Genomic DNA, 10,769 nt, shown 5'->3' with positions numbered 1-10,769 from the left:
AGCCTTTTAAATATTCTACTGCATTAAAAAGTATGTTAAAATTGTATTTCTATTTATGAATATACGTTTTTCGCTAACATATATTTGTAAGCACATCTTTCACTCCGAATATATTTTAGCAGTCCGTCTGACTTCAATTGGTACGCCACTTTAAAATTATATTTTTGTAAGAAATGCCTTAGATGCTGAAGAACATACTCAGGTCAATTTTTTAGAAGATAGCACACTGAAATAAGACCAAAAAATTTAGTTTTAAGTAATCATTTACTTGATAAAGTATATAAGATAAAATTGCTAATCACGTTCGTATGATGTGGCAAAGCTGACGGCAGTGGGGTTTGCCCTTTTGGTGTCGTGAGTTCGGATCCCATACTCTTTTTCCACCCTGTCTGCAACTTTCTTAGCTCCGTGTTCCAATTTAATTTATATTTGCATTTTAAAATATATTTCTATTATTATTTGCATTGAATATAATGTTTTATCTATGCTCTTATTTATTAAAATTTTCCCTGCAAGAATTTGTTTTAAAAGTTATAATATAATACGAATTTAAAGCATACTCCCTGTGTATGTATATATATATATATATTTCGTTTTACTTGTGAATGCACATACATGTGCTGAGACTTTGGGATGTTTCCAGCTCTAAACTTTCACTTCCAATTAACATGAGACAGTATTAACGCCCTAACTATTTTTAATAAAACATTTAAAAAAATATTAAATTGATTGCTTTAAAATTCAGCCCTATCCAGCTGAAGCAAAGGTATTAATTAATCAAATATTTCCATTTTCTTTATGTTATATATATATATATAAATGCTTTTCTTTATATTTTCTTCTATAAAAAGACATATGAATTTAAAATTTATAAATTAAAAATAATATTTTATGGATTATGAGTAAAACATAACTGTGCAGAGTGCATTTTAAAACAAACGAGATTTCTAATAAATTATCCAGCTATGACACTGAAGAAATTGATGCTAAAATTTTATATATTACCTGTTTTCTCTCCATATTTGGGTACATTTTAAAAATATACAATCTCATGTGGCAGTCAGCGTTATACAAGCATAGGGAGTTTTGTGAACCTTTCTTTATAGTTTCTGTGTATTTTTAAAATACCAACTATTTTGGAATGTATTTAACTTTGTTTTGCAGTAATAGTACGTTTTAGTTTTAATTATATATTATTTTATTAATATTTAAAGTTTCTAGACACGCAAAGAAATTGTTAAATATTACTTCAGCTTCTCTGCAATTAGTGATGTTCATAAAATGCATTGTAACCTTACTAAAAATTACTAGCGTACTTTACTTTCACAGTTCATAAGCAGAAGTTAATTACAGAGACATCTGGTGGCAATAAATGCAATCAACCACCGAACTTCCGTACGCATAAATTCAACGCAAAAATGTAAACGGTCTTCCGTCTGCTTATGCGTTTCTCCCAATGACGCTACGCGTTAGCAACGCACTAATGGAAACGGGCTTTAGTCTGGAACATTTTAGCAGATTGAATTAATCAGGCTTTTTTTATTTATCGGTTGTGAATTTACATCCTCTGATTTGTTATAGTTAAAGATGATATCAGACGGGTTGCAGAATCATGGGTTGGTCAACTCTCTAAAATGGAGAGGCTTTGACGCATTTTTGACATGATATCAGATTGCTAAATCTTTTGACACTGTTCGGGAAGTTATGGCTTTTGTTATGCTATTACTGAAATAGTTATTACTTTTGTAACGTCGGAGTATGTCGTTTCGCACCTCCTCTTGAGAGGTTGCTGGTTGGGGATAAAGAGTAGGAGACCCTCGGAACTGTCCCCGCCCCGGGATGCTCTCCATCAAAATTGGAGGCGGAGCTGAGCTAAATCGCACTGTCACAGGTAAAGGGCTCAAGGCTATTGCCAACGATAGGCGTAAACTTGCCCCGATAAATTTCGGGGCTTGGGTTGACTATAAGCCAGACAAGTGAGCATTAGCAACAACAATGTACCAGAAAGGCATCTCAGTATTAGATATGAATGCTCGTTCCCCCCCCATACGACTAGTTAACACTACTTTTCTGTGAATAGTTAATCTGAAAACTTTTGCACCACGTTTGACCTCTTTAACACTTGGCATACGGGCAACGTATTTTTACGTTTTTTGCAGTCTGTCACTGGAGCGCGGGTCACGTAAAAATACGAATTTAGTAGATTTGTGGTGGATACCCGCTAACCACCACAAATCTAGACATTATATGGATGTTGTTTGCGTTGCTAGGCAACGCTTTGCATTTTTTCTTTCAACAAGTTACGATGACTCCGTTAGCTCAGATAAACCCCAGTGGGAACGGGCCTGAAGAGTTTTTGGGTCATCCTGGGATAATTACATGGCTAATGTTTCTGAATCCACAGCTGATGCAGTAGAGTTATTTATAGGCGATGACTTTTTTTGCATATTTAGTCGCGGAATCAAACAGGTATTATTATCAAAATATGAATCAGTTCAAAATATCTCCCAAAAGCATGAAATGGAGAGATATTACGATTCCGGAGATGAAGAAATTTTTAGGGCTTATTATTTTCATGGGACAAGTTCGTAAAGACGCCCGTGACGATTATTGGTCAACTGATGCTTGCACAAATACACCGTTTTTTTAAAAAAAACTATGTCAAGGGATAGATTTCGCCAAATATGGAAGACTTGGCATTTCAATAACAATGAAGACATCACAGACGATTCTGATCGATTATTCATAGCTGATTCATACTGATCATTATTCTGATCGATTAGTAAGTCAGGCCTATGCTAAATTATTTTGTTGAAAAATTCAATAACATTTACAAACCGAAACAACAAGTATCGTTAAATGAGGGCATAATACCTTGGAGAGAACAACTGTTTTTTAGAGTTTACAACGCTGGAAAAATTATAAAATACGGCATACTCTTACAAATATTGTCTGAAAGTGACACTGGTTATATTTGCAATTTTGAAATTTATGCAGCTCAAGGATTACGTTTCATTGAAACGATACTCACAATAGTTTCGCCATATACTGATGTCTGGTGAATTGTCTGGTATGCAAATGTAGAAAAATAACACTTCTCTGACTCCAATGGAACCAATATTTTATTCCTTACGAAGTTATAGATTCTTATTTATAAGATTTATTTACATTTTACATGCCCATAGAATCGCGTGACAGAAAACCGAAGTTTGTTTACTTCGTTCTTCGCAGAGACAAGAAGGTGTTGCCATTCCACTTTAACTAAATTTAATTAGACACTTAACGGAACTGAAGCGACACTACACACCTTCTTCCTAGTGACAGCAATTATGGAAGATAGTCTTTAAAGTGACTGGGGAACTTCAAATGTCTGCCGGTTCTAGTAGTCTTGGTTTCATGATGAGTTTCTGAATTTTCTTCAGTTTCTTCAATTATTCTTGAGTGCAGGTGTTTCCCCAAGTTCCGCTTTCTTGGAATGGGAGTTTTGAAAAGGAATATCAGAATCTTGCACTAGGAAACATGGCTTTAGTCTGTCTATTGAAACTCTTTTAACTTTTCCTTGGATTTCAATATCGAAGTACTTATCCTTTCTTGCTTTTACAGGATACGGTCCAAGATAGACAGGCTGTAGTGACGAATTATTAATGTTGTTGTATAGGAATACGTGAGAACAGTTGGAAAGATGTTTAGAAACAAAGACTGTTCTATTTCCATGGGTGATGGTAGAACTTGGCTTCATAGCTCTTATTATTTTCTGAAGATTTTGAGAAAATTCAGACTGTTTCATATGAGATACTGTTGAACTATATGTTTCATATGAGGTACTGTTGACTGTTTCATATGAGGTTGTACTAAAGGGGTTCCGTATGCAAGTTCTGCGGATGAGCAATCTAAGTCTTTCTTGATGGCAGATCTTATGCCTAAAAGAACGAAAGGCAATGCTTCCAGCCATGATTTTGATTCGAGTAGATGACATTTGAGACTTGCTTTTAAAGTTCGGTGTTGTCTTTCAATCAGGCCATTTGCCTGTGGATGGTACGTAGTTGTAGTGTTTGTATGAAAACCAAGATATTTTCCTAAAGCTTGAAAAAGTTGGCTATCAAATTGCCGACCTTGGTCAGATGTTATGCGACTCGGAATTCCAAAGCGTGAAAACCAAGTATAAATCAAAGCTTTAGCAATAGATTCTGCTGATTGATCTTCTAACGGTACCGCTTCGATCCATCGTGTATAACGATCGATGATGGTTAGAAGGTATTTGAATCCTTTGCAAGGAGGTAGCGGACCCACCAGATCTATGTTTAAATGCTGGAATCTGTGAGGAGGTACTTTGAATTCTCCCAAAGATGACTGTGTATGTCTGTGAACTTTAGATCTTTGGCAAGATAAACATGCTCTAGTCCATAGTTGGCAGTCTTTATTCATATTGGGCCATAATGAAACGTCGTGTTATCAATTTTATCGTGGATCTTATTCCAGGATGAGATAAATTATGGATTGAAAAAAATATTTTCTGCCGAAACTTTGCAGGGATAATTTGTAGAAGTATCACAGTAAATTTTCTTGTCGCTGTCCGGTATAGGGATCTGTAGGATTTTAAAGTTTGGGTTGTTTTTAAGTATCTTCAAGTCTTCATCTTCTTGACAGTCTACTATAGTTTGTAAGTCTATTGCAGATTGTACAGAAATGGTGTCTATGCGAGAGAGAGCGTCAGCGACGGTATTTTCATGTCCTTGTATGAATCGGATATAGGTTGAGAACTAGCCAATATATGATAGTTGTCTAGCTTGTCGTGGCGAAGCTTTTTCCAAATTTTGTTGGAAGGCAAATGTTAGTGGTTTGTGATCCTTGTATATTGCAAAAGTTCGCCCTTCTAAGATGTATTTGAAATGTTTTACTGCTGTATAGATGGCTAAGAGTTCTCTGTCGTAGGCACTACATTTTTGTTGTGCTGATGTCAAATTTCGGGAAAAGAAACTTAAGGGTTGTTTTTCATTATTCACAATCTGATGTAAAACGGCTCCAATGGCAGTATCGGAAGCATCGTTGTTAGCGATATTTCAGCCTTTTCGGATGAGTGAGTTAAGTTTGTGGTATGAATAAGTGCATCTTTTAAGATCTGGAAGGCGTTTCTTGTTTCTGCCGTCCAGGTTATTTCTTTTCTGCAGTTCTTTTTAATACCACTGAGCAATGTTGTTGCAGTTTCGCACAATTTGGTATGAATCTGTGATAAAAATTCACCATACCTAAAAATCGCCTTAAACTAGTAAATGACTTTGGTTCTGGGAAATTTTTGATGGCATCAACTTTCGTTGAAAGAGGTTTAAGTCCTTCAGCTGACACTTCGTATCCCAGGAATGCAAGTTTTGCTTGACCAAATTTACACTTTGTCGCATTAATACAGAGGCCATATTCGTTTAGTCTCTCGAGGACTGCTCGTATATGTTTTCGATGAGTTTCTTCATCTGGAGAGGCTATAGAATATCATCCAAATAGCAAAACACGAATTCTAGTCTATTCAACACACCGTTCATGAAACGTTGGAACGTTTGGGTCGCATTTCGTAGGCCGAACGTCATGAATAGGAACTCGAATAAGCCAAAGGGAGTGAGAATGGCCGTTTTCGGTATATCTTCTTCGCGAACTGGAATTTGTTGGTACGCTCTAATGAGGTCTATGGATGAGAAAACTCTTTTTCCAGCTAAAATGCAACTGCAATCTGTTAAAAATAGGAGAGGATATCTATCAGGAATCGTGACGTTGTTTAACGCTCGATAGTTTCCACAAGGTCTCCAATCACCTGATTTCTTCATAGCGAGATGTACTGGGCTCGACCAGTTGCTTTTGGATGGCCTGCATAAACCCATTTGGAGCATAAATTCAAACTCCTTTTTAGCCGCTTTGAGTTTCTCAGCTGATAGTCTCCTGGCTTTAGCGAAAACTGGTGGACCTCTGGTTTCGATATAATGTTCGATGTTATGATTTTTAACTTTATTAAAATCGGAATATTATTATTGTTATTTTGAAAACAAGGAGTTCCATTGGTTGTTAAGAATGTAGTACCATCAATCAACTTGCGGTTTTTAGAATCTACCAAAAGGTTAAAATTTGCAAGAAAATCCATACCTATTATCGGTTTGTTTACCTCCGCAATTACAAAAGGCCATGTGAATGATCGTCTGAGTCCAAGATCAAGCTTGAGTAATTTTTGGCCATATGTTTTAATTTTCGTACCATTTGCAGTAAAGAGTTCTAATTTTGAGATTTTTTTTTATCTGCAGCTAAGGGAGGAATGACAGAAATTTCTGCCCCAGTATCTATTAAAAATTGGGTAGCCGATTCTTTGTTGCTGATGAAAAGACGACTCAGCTGCACCCCTTGTCCCTCCGTCGTCAATGAGAGACGGGGAGCTGGTTTTCCGGACTATTTGTCTGTGATTTTGATGAGTAGTTGCAGGGTTGTTTACACTTAAATGACTTATCACCGAATTTTTTATGATAGTAACAAATATCACTAGATCTGTTACCACTGTAACTCCTATCTCTTGACTTGAATCGGTTACGACAATAGGGACAACTGTGGCGTTGCTTGTTTAAAGCAGAAACTTGTAAGCTAAGTTCACTAACCTGTTTCTGTAAACTTTCAATCACTTCCGTTTTTACCGTTATGGATGATGCAGCAGCTATTTGGGGAGTAACAGGGTTTAATTCTCAAATCTTATTGGCCATTGTAGCGACTTTTGACAAATCTTCACTACTAACAGACATAATGCTACGCATATTAACGGGTAAACGTTGTAGCCACAATGTTTTTAGGAAAGTATTCGTTACTTTATCGCCCGCCAAATTACGCATCTCACACAGCAATTGAGATGGCTTTTTGTCACCCAGTTCTAATTCACTCAGTAATTTTTGGGTTTTTTGAGTCTCTGAATCAGCATATAATGAAATTAGTCTATTTTTAATTGCCTCATATTTATTATCTTGTGGTGGACTTAGCAAAATATCAGATACCTGTGACAAAATATCGGGTTCGATGGAATTTATAACATAATCATATTTTGTTTGATCTGCATTTATTTTTGCATTTCTAAATTGTGCTTCTAGTTGAATAAACCAGATCTTAGGATCTAGCTTCCAAAAAGGAGGAACTTTAACGCTTACCTTGGCGACAGATGCAGTTATTGCTTTAATTTCGGTTTCGTCTTCGTCAGCCATTGTAGAATTCGATCACGCCGGGATACACCAGTGAAGTGTCTGGTATGCAAATGTAGGAAAATAACACTTCTCTGACTCCAATGGAACCAATATTTTATTCCTTACGAAGTTATAGATTCTTATTCATAAGATTTATTTACATTTTACATGCACGTAGAATCGCGTGACAGAAAACCGAAGTTTGTTTACTTCTTTCTTCGCGGAGACTAGAAGGTGTTGCCATTCCGCTTTAACTAAATTTAATTAGAAAGTTAACGGAACTGAAGCGACACTACATCTGGCACCATTTGTATATGGACAATTACTACAACAGCGTCGATAACACGGAAGCCCTTTTACAAAAAAAAAAAAAAAAAAAAAAAAATACGAATTTGCGGAAAAATCCACAAAGACAATGTCACGTGTGAGCAGTCAAAAAAGTGCGAAGTAAAACGTGTTTCATATGCAACTTCTGCCATGTTCCTCTTCATAGAGGAAAGTGCTTTGAACGGTACCATACTGTAAAGAACTATTAACGTGTTAGCAGTTCTATTTTTACTTGTTATGAAAAAATATTTTTTAATACACTCTAAAATTTTAAAAATCGTTTATTTTTGTGATTTCGTAAAAATATCTATTTTTTTTTCGTTAAATAATCATGCAGTATATATTTAAGTGTAAAATAAAAAAAAAGTTTCGTTCATAAAAACGAAATAGTTTTCGATTTACTGCGATTTTCCTGAATAACCCTACTTCCGCGCGATTCACGAAAAAACGCCTGCTGCATGCGTAAGTTCGCAGCGAAGTGTAACCGTATGCCAAGTGATAAAAAGGCCGTCATAAGATGGTTGAAGTGGACATCATGCTGCATCGCGTCGTACAAACACATGTGAACACGTTTTTCAAATCTTTGTAGGTAAACTCTGCTTTTGTTTCGTATGATCCAGTTAGTTTTGGTTAAAGCTGCTGCATGCAGATTGCAAGTTATTCGATGTATTCAGTAAGATCAGTATCAGTGTTCGATGTATCGACGAAATCACTTGGACGTTTAATTATAGTTCCCTACACAAATTCATCGAAAATGAAACCGATTTTGCCTTTAGGATCTATTCTCAGACCCAGCAACGCGGCAAAATTTCTGTCCATTTTTTAGTTTTATGACGCATTAATGCCAATTTTTATAGGACTATAAAATTTCTTAATTATGCCATTACTTTGAGGACGACAAGCAGTTGCACGTATTTGTGATACGCCTAGAAGTTTTGTTATAGCTTTAAATAAGCAAGAATCAAATTGACGTCCTTGATGGGTGGTGATCAGGGGGGAAGGTTTCCTCCTATTCCTTCCTCGTGGTTGTGACAGCAGTTGTAATATCAAAGCGAGAGATCCATTTAGCATAGAAAGTCTCCGCTACTGTTTTTGGCTTGAATATCGAAGATAGAAATTGCTTCAGATCAGCTAGTGAACCAATCGACAGCTGTTAGACAATATGCAAATACATTTGAAGGTGGAAGTAAACCAATGAAATCTAGATGAATATTGTTGCGTGTGTATGGGTTCGTAACAGATTGAATGCACAAGTCCGATGATAATAGCTTAATAAAATTTATTTATCAAAAGAAATATTTCAGAATTCTGGAATTTTCCACAGAAATACTCGTACAGGTGTCACACTATCACAAAGTACAATCAGTAGTTAGACCTCAAACTATTAAAAATGTTAAACACAACGCAATGCAAAGTGCATCTAAAGAGAAAGCAAACTCAGATTTATTTCAGTTCACGTGGATCTAAACAACAACTCGCAACAATAACTAAGCAACTGAGTGCAGATGCTCTCTCTTCGGCCTTAAATAGTTTTCCACCGGCCGAGAAGTAATTCTAGTACTTTTTTGCTTCTGGAAATTACTGGACAGCAATACGAGGGTGGAATTACGGTTACAGCTAACATAGTAGCCAGTTACATTTATTTAATTTAGATACATATTACGGTGATACAGGGTCCGGAACAAAATGTCCCAAAATTGGTAACTTTTGTTGCTTTTAACCCAAATTTGGGGTCAAAATAAATCCCCAAAACCGTTGCTAGCTTGGCGATATTTCTCCGAATTGCAGAGATGCCCAGTTACTCAATGTTAAATGCACTTGCCTCTGTATTCTTAGTTTCGCTGTTAGTTTATTGTTGCCACTCGGAAAAATCAGCGCGGTAATTAACGTTTCCGCAGTTTTTAATTAATATCTCTCCCGATTAAAGTTGTACAAAGCTGAGAACGATATCGATGGGATCGGAGAATTTTTTGGAATCCAAGGTTACGCGTCTCGAATATCAACTCGGCGCCGTTCCGTAGATATTCGAGAAAAAAGAATTTGGCACGTAGCCAAATCCCTCTAATAGGGAAAAACCCAAGAAAGAAAGTGAAAAATGTAGGGAAAATTAGTTTTTAATTAATATCTCGGATAATTAAAGTCCTAAGAAGACGCGAATGGTCAAAATGGTGTGCCACGGACCTGCAGAATCCAACGGCGTGCTTTGCTAAGCTCGGGAACCAGCCGTTTCGGAGGAGATAATGTTACTTCACCCCATATATATATATATATATATGCGGCTTACGTGTCTGTTTGTCGCCGATAGTTTATTGGTTGTTTGCATAACTGTACTAGCCAATGGGGTGAAGTTGCCACGGCACAGGGTTGCTGTTTCAATTGAGAGGTAGACAATTTCCTGTAAAACTTGCCTTTGCTATGATCATCAATATGTCTCAGGGCCAAACGCTTAAGCGTGTTTGGCATTTTTTTGCCTGAGCCTGCATTTGGACACGGTGAACTTTATGTTGCCTGTTCAAGAGTTCGTGAAAGAACGGACGTAAAATTAAAAATAATGGACGGTCCTCTACAAGGCGAGCTTAAAAATGATGGAAAGATCTACATAAGAAATGTTGTGTACAAAGAGATTTTTGACATGCGAATTAACATTTCATTATTTAAATCACCTTTATTGATTGAGCTAGCGGTGGTTCTTAAGAAATGTACCGCCAGTGGTTTCCTTCATTGCGCTCTACTTTAAGCAATTAAGCAAGTAGAAGGGGGAAACTCTGTGGGGCAGTAAGCAAAGGGGCGTCCTCGCCGCCTGCCCTGGGTAATTCAGTTTAAATTAGCAGACAATTTTGCACAAATCATTTTAATTACAATTTATAATATCTAGAACAGCGGTCATTTTGTATGACAACCGCGCTTTCTAGTATAATATATAAAGAAATTAAGTAATGAAGAATCTGCATGGAAGTATGCATGTTTCTGGCACTACGAAAAACAACGGTACCCAGAGTCACCAAATTTTGAATAACGTAGTCCTTCATCCAAATATGAGCACTGGAAGCCCGAATTTCGAATTTATGTTATTGTCTATTTCATATTTTGTAAAATTTTAACGTATTTTTGATTAAAAAATACGACAATTTCGAAGAAAGCAGTGGCAGCATTGTAGGAATGAAATATTTTTATCTTCAGTACGCGAGACTATCTCTCGGAAATTCTAAAGATGTGCTGTTTTTAAATATTTTAACCCAATGCAGC

Source organism: Stegodyphus dumicola, chromosome 6 (assembly GCF_044657685.1).
Source record: "Stegodyphus dumicola isolate Sdum_Otavi_A_Nest chromosome 6, ASM4465768v1".
NCBI classification, from domain to species: domain Eukaryota; kingdom Metazoa; phylum Arthropoda; class Arachnida; order Araneae; family Eresidae; genus Stegodyphus; species Stegodyphus dumicola.
The sequence above is the reverse complement of the archived record's forward strand: the minus strand, read 5'-3'. Positions refer to the sequence as shown.